The 7,248-nt window shown below is 41.3% G+C and overlaps 1 long non-coding RNA gene across 1 annotated transcript; it reads left to right on the top strand.

Moving 5' to 3' along the window:
* Positions 1-982: 982 nt before the first annotated feature.
* LOC148138515 (uncharacterized) lies at positions 983-4,651 on the top strand. The gene is made up of 3 exons (XR_015753991.1): positions 983-1,092; positions 1,376-1,491; positions 4,006-4,651. It is a non-coding gene; the product is annotated as an uncharacterized LOC148138515 (long non-coding RNA).
* Positions 4,652-7,248: the final 2,597 nt, after the last annotated feature.

The raw sequence follows: 7,248 nt of genomic DNA, 5'->3' as shown, positions 1-7,248 counted from the left end.
ACCTACAATAATGTTTGGCTATTCAATCTTACCTTTAACAAAGGTGCTTGAAATGTTTCGAAACGTTCTTAATCCTCGCACAGGGAAAGCAACAAACCATCCTCAATTAACGGTCACTGGCCCAGAATCTCGTGTTGATGCCCCTGATAGAAAAGTCCACTGAAGCAATAATTCTACTAATTCTTCGCAAACGCTGCTGAACATAAGAATCATTCCAATTGTCCAATAATTGATTGCTCTTCCGTTTTCCTCAGAGAGACAATCCCCTTCAGCTGTTCGAAAAGCTGAAAAGCATTTTGATAGAGGAATAGCCATCTGAAACATTTGAACTACCTTCTTATCTTTCCTGACAGTCACCCAACTATTTAACTGATTTCCAAATTTTCAGTTATTTTCTACTTTATGGTTGACTGAAGAAACTTCCCCAGTACAAAGTTAAAACTCACTGTTATAAGGTTTGCCATTTTTTCCTATCTCTTATGTTGAATACGAGTGTCACATTATTAATTTTCCAATAGTTCAGCATCGTTCCAGAATCAAAGGATTTTTTGAATATTGTAATTAACACATTAGGCACCTCTGCTGTTACCTCCTTTAATACGATAGACTGCATGCCGAGGGCCTGAACTCCCTCTAATCCCATCAATGTGTTTAATACCTTTTTCCATCAGCATCGTACTTCCATCATGATCCTTTGCAGTTGTTGTAAATTTTGGGAAGAAATTATCTTCCACCGTGAAAGCAAGAAGTGTTGGCTTTACCTCTGCCCTTTCTGAGTTTCCCACTACTACCCCGCCGTTTTCATTCTCTAAAAGGCCAACATTTACCTTCAGCATTTTCTTTTACTTTTTATCTACTCGGAGAAGTGTTCTCTATCAAATCTTATGTTTTCGACGCATTTTCCTTCGTAGCTATTTTGATTTTGTTTTCAGAAAAAGTTTGCGAACAATTAAAGCGTTTTTCTTTATTCCATTCATAGGAAGATGGCGTCGCTGGTTAGACAGCACTCATTGTCCTTCCCTAATTGCCCACAGGGCAGTTAAGCATCAACCGAATTTGTGTGGGTTTGAAGTCACATGTAGGTCAGACCAGGTAAGGATGGTGGTTTCCCATTCTAAAGGACATTCATGAAACGTATGGATGTTTCAAACAATAAGCTATAGATTCACTATCATCAATAGACTCTTCATTCCAAATTCATATTGAATTTAAATTCCACCATCTGCCATGGCGGCATTTGAACCTGAGTCCCAAGAACATTATCTTGATCAGCAGTCGGAGATAATGCCGCCAGGCCATCACCTTCATGTCAGTATTGACTTCCTTGTTAAGACATGGTTCACTTTTCAGCTTTTTAAATTCCTCTTCCACTCAGAATTACACTTTAATTAAGGAGTTTGGACTATCTCCCGAAGTAGTTGCCACTGTTCTTCAAGTGTCACGCTCGTTAATGTTTTTTGCGAAGTCCACTCAGGCCAAGCCCTTCCTCAGGTCAGTAAAATTATCATTGTCAAACACTAAACCTCAGTCTGAATGTGAAACTGCAGAATTTTGTGGCCACTCTTTCAAAGGTGATCTTGTACTACAGTATGATTTAACACTCCTTCTACAATATATTATAGCATAGCCAGTTTTCTGTCTGGTTCCTCGAGATATTACTCGATGAAATAATCCCTCACACGTTCGATGAATCATTCTTTGAGGCTCCCCTTGCCAATTGATTATTCTAGTTAAACCTAGGAGACTCTAACCCCAACCACACACCCAGAGGACTCTAACTCCAATTCCTGTACAGCTGGTAGAAAGTTTAACCCTTTGTGAATTGGTTTGAATGCACATTTGTTTGTTGGTGACTGAGTGTTTGTGCTTTGTTCCCTGGAGCTAGAGATCCGAGACTGTTTTGAATCTGATTTCTATTATGGAAATTTAACATGATTTATTTTAAGGTTAAGGATATTGCAGTGATTATGAAATAAAATGTTAACTCCTGTTCTTTTACAGGTCATGACTGCCTCACTATCAGTTTCTAACTAATGTCGTTCAGCCTTAAATATCAGTGATTTATGGAGGACAATTGAAGTTTCAGTTCAACATTAGATTGTAATTTTAAAAATCCAATGGTTAATATCTGTGTCCTTGGATTTGGCCATTATTCATGCATTAGAAGTTTTTTTTAAACTTGAATAGACAAATCCTTTTAAGACACCTCCGATTATTTCACGACCGATGGCATTGTAATTGGGCAATGACTGGTTAAGACTTCTTAAAAAAATTAATTTTAGGATTAAATTAAGGGAATAAAACCGGTTAACTATAGTGGATTTCGAAGTTGGGTACTGTATGCATTTCATATTTTAAGCATTAAATACTGAATAAATGAATTTATAATATATAAATATATATTATGAGTAAAGTTCCAAAATGTATAGTTAGGAACAGGTTTTAAAATTAGACAAGCATAAAATGATAAATTGGTATTTGAAGTTATAGGGAGCAAACAAACATCTGGCAACGTAACATAAGAAGCAGAAACGAAAGACAAAAATAATGATAGCCCACGGTTGATGAGTTAATAAAAAAAGCCAAAACTAAAAGGAGAAAGAAACCGGAATGGTGGTGGGCAGCATGTTAAGGGAGGAGATGTAAAGTGTTTTGGTGGACAGGGACGGGGACCGAGGAGGAAATCCCCACAGGCGGGATATTATTACTGTGGAAAAGCAGGTCACTTTAAGCGGGAGTGTCCGGATCTGTAAAGGGAAGAGAGGGCGATATTGCTTATGAATTTCGATGAAGAATAGGAGTGTCAGGGGTTCCTGCCCCCTGGGGCCCACCAGGAACACTTGATAAATTTAAAGGTGCGACTTTATAATAAGGACGTCGTTTTCCTAGTCGATATGGGGGCAGCAAGGTCATCCTTAAATTTTAAGCCCAAGGGAGGAGGAACGAAAGAGTTAATTGGATTATGATGACCGTTTTGTGATGAGAGGCACAAAGAGTCAGTTTTGCGCTCATGACAAAATACTGCCACAAAATTGGGAATTGAATTAACTGCAAATGGTGCTATGAAATCTGTTGAGGTTCTTAAAAATGAATGTGCTCGAGCAACAAAATTACAGGAACAGAATGATAAGTCACAAGTGACTGGTAAAAAAAACAGAACTGCGCAATTACAGTTTAAAAAAAATGTTTTGGTCACTTGTTGCATTTCCAACTTGAATTACAGATAATGATTATTTTATTCATATAATATACATAATTATTAATTAATATTTATAATAAATCGATTGAATCAATATTAATTGGCAGGATCCCTTCACACATTCTCAGTGACCTGTCATATTGATTCACGGTTAATTTAAAACATGACTGCATTAATTCATTGTTAGTTAAAGAATGGAAAGCTACATTACTGACCGATGAGGTAACGAACGAAGCTGCCCTGAACCCACAAGAAGCAGTGATTTATTCCCTAATACCTACTGTCCCAGGTCCTTGGGAAGCTCCAATATTCACTGAAAGAGAGGAAAAATAATTGAAAGATTTAAGGGGTGTAAAAACAGCAGAGGGACATTGGATGTTACCTAATGGAAGGGAAATGTCAAATAAAATGATGATGCAAAAAATGATGGCTGTCTTACATCAGGGGAGCCATTGGCGAGTGCAAGCAATGTGTGATTTAGTCTGAAGGAAATATGGATGCAATGGGATACATACGATAGCCAAACAGATATGTGAGGGAGGCATAACACGTAAAAAAGTCAACAAGAAAGTGTTGAGGAAACAAGTCCCAGAGGGAGAGAACCTGGGCTAAGACCATTCCAGAGCATCCAGGTAGATTATACCGAATTACCCCGACTGGGCAGACTGAGATATATGTTGATAATAATTGATCATTTATCCGGATGGGTGAAGGCATATTCTCTGGCCACTGCCAAACCCAGAAACTAAAGATTTGTTCTTAAATAAGTATATACTGGGTTTGTCCTCCTCGTTGTCTTTCCTCAGGAAACATTGTTTATTGGCACAGACTCCGCCCCGTGAATTCGCTGTTCATCCGATTTGACCGGGAGATTGGGTCTTCGTAAAATCATGGATAGAGACCAAATTGCAACCGGATTGGGAAGGACCGTATCAGGCTCTTTTGACAGAAACGGCGATAAGGACGGCAGAGAAAGGCTGGACTCACTACACTCGGATCAAAGGGCCAGTGGAATCTCCAATTGAGGAAGAAGTCAGGACAGCCGGATCAATACAAGAACCGCTAAACTCAAGCTAAAGAGACTTTGAGTAACTGATTATACAATGACGACGCGAGCACAGGATTGTATATTAAGTCTTTTTGTGCTTCAGCATGATTTTTGAGAATGCTGGGGAAGCTTTGAGTTATGATACTCGCTCTCTTAGTATTGGGATTTTGTCAAACATTATTTTCATTTGTGTTATAGTGGTTCCTGAGTCTGATAATCCACAAGTAATAGATGCCGATGCATGCAGCTTAGTACATTGTGGGGATGTAGATAATCAAAGACAGTACTGCAGCTCAGAGAGACATCATAAGTCCTATGGGGATGGCTTTGGGGATGGTACTTGGTATAATGGTCTTGTCACACTACACCGGGCCCCCTTCCGACCCCAGCTTTCGATTGTCCTGATAAAGAATGTAACCCAATATACCTAACGATAAACAAAACCACATCGCACGAAGGAAATCACGGGGTGGGGGGGGGGGGGGGGTTGGGGGGGGGGGGTGGGGGGGGGGGGTGGCACCTATCAGGTACAATTAAATGAATCAATTGGGATAGAAATGACAACAAAAGGGAATGACTTCTTGGGCTGTTGTTTTCGAATTAGCGTAGGAAAGGGAAAACGGGCAGAACTACTGGACAATAAGATACAACCTTACACCCCTCCCGATGACCGTAAAGTAGTGAACATTATAGAGGTAAAGGACTTGGAACAGACCATCGAAACAGAAACTGGATACGGGGATGCAAATGCCTGGGTTGAATGGGTAAAGTGTACTGTAAAAAGTCTGAACAAGAGCAATTGCTACGCATGTGTCTCCGGTAGACCAGTGGTCCAGGTGGTTCCCTTTCCACTCGGGTGGAAGCAAGACAGGAAGGGCATGAAATGTATGATAGCCCTGTATCAGGAGGAGACTGCATGGAATGATAGGAATTGTACCTCCCTATCTCTGATGTTCCCTCCCTTGGAGATGAAAGACTTAAAAGCCTCCCCCCACCCCCCGCCAATTCTTCAGCCACAGTCAGAAATCACACATCGTATGTGCATAGACGAGGTACAAATTGGTCTAGAGATTTGGGGAAGCAGAAATTATATACTGAGACTAATAATTTCACTGATACAGACAAGGGAGGGAACTAGTCAGCATCAAAGGTCCCCCTAGCGGATCTGTGGAGGCAAGATATTGAGAACCACCCTACCTCCGGATTGGAGAGGGATAAGTGCAATTGTACCATTGGCAATTCCATTTACCCTGGCAGTTGAGAAGGAAAAGTTACTAGGGTAAAAGAGAAGGAGTAAGAGATCACTCTTAGGTTCTTCTTTCGATGACAGGATTTATCTCAATTCTATACGATTCCGGGGGGTACCTGATTTTCAAGGCTCTCAACCAGATTGCTGTAGGCTTTGAGTCAACTCTCTTTTGGTGGGTGACCGTTAACAAAAATGTAGATTGGATAATTTACATTTTCTATTATCAACAGCGATTTATAAATTATACAAGGGATGCGGTTAAAGGAATATCAGAATAGCTTGATGCGACAAGTCGGATGGCATGGGAAAACAGAATGGCCTTTGATATGATTCTAGTGGAAAAGGGGTGTGTGTGTGATGTTAGAAGGAAGCTGTTGTATCTCGATTCCTAATAACACTGCATCTGATGCTTCAATTACTCGGGCCTTAAGAGGATTGACTACCTTAGCAGAAGAACTGGGTGATAATTCAGGAGAAGACACATCTCTCACGGGATAGAACATAGAACATAGAACATAGAAGAATACAGCGCAGTACAGGCCCTTTGGCCCTCGATGTTGCGCCGATCCAAGCCCACCTAACCTATACTAACCCACTATCCTCCATATACCTATCCAATGCCCGCTTAAATGCCCATAAAGAGGGAGAGTCCACCACTGCTACTGGCAGGGCATTCCATGAACTTACGACTCGCTGAGTGAAGAACCTACCCCTAACTTCAGTCCTATATCTACCCCCCCTTAATTTAAAGCTATGCCCCCTTGTAATACCCGACTCCATACGCGGGAAAAGGTTCACACTGTCAACCCTATCTAACCCCCTAATCATCTTGTACACCTCAATCAAGTCACCCCTAAACCTTCTTTTCTCTAATGAAAACAGCCCCAAGTGTCTCAGTCTTTCCTCATACGATCTTCCTTCCATACCAGGCAACATCCTGGTAAACCTCCTCTGCACCCGTTCCAGTGCCTCCACATCCTTCCTATAGTATGGCGACCAAAACTGCACACAATATTCCAGATGCGGCCACACCAGAGTCTTATACAACTGCATCATGACCTCAGGACTCCGGAACTCAATTCCTCTACCAATAAAAGCCAGTACGCCATATGCCTTCCTCACCGCACTATTTACCTGGGTGGCAACTTTCAGAGATCTGTGTACATGGACACCAAGATCCCTCTGCTCATCCACACTACCAAGTATCCGACCATTAGCCCAGTACCCCATCTTTTTGTTATTCTTCCCAAAGTGAATCACCTCACATTTAGCTACATTGAATTCCATTTGCCACCTTTCTGCCCAGCTCTGCAGCTTCTCTATATCCTGCTGTAACCTGCCACATCCTTCCTCACTGTCAACAACTCCTCCGACTTTCGTATCATCCGCAAACTTGCTCACCCAACCTTCTAACCCCTCTTCCAGGTCATTTATAAAAATGACAAACAGCAATGGTCCCAAAACAGATCCTTGCGGAACACCGCTAGTGACGGCACTCCATGAAGAAACTTTGCCATCAACTACTACCCTCTGTCTTCTTCCATCCAGCCAATTCCTAATCCAAACCTCCAACTCACCCTCAATGCCATATCTCCGTATTTTCTGCAGTAGCCTACCATGGGGAACCTTATCAAACGCCTTACTAAAATCCATATATACCACATCTACTGCTTTCCCCTCATCAACCTCCTTCGTCACCTTTTCAAAGAATTCAATAAGGTTTGTGAGGCACGACCTGCCCTTCACAAAACC

The sequence above is a fragment of the Chiloscyllium plagiosum genome, unplaced genomic scaffold (assembly GCF_037043375.1).
Source record: "Chiloscyllium plagiosum isolate Xiang-an unplaced genomic scaffold, Cpla_swu_hap1 HiC_scaffold_40, whole genome shotgun sequence".
In the NCBI taxonomy this organism is placed as follows: domain Eukaryota; kingdom Metazoa; phylum Chordata; class Chondrichthyes; order Orectolobiformes; family Hemiscylliidae; genus Chiloscyllium; species Chiloscyllium plagiosum.
The sequence above is the reverse complement of the archived record's forward strand: the minus strand, read 5'-3'. Positions and strand labels throughout refer to the sequence as shown.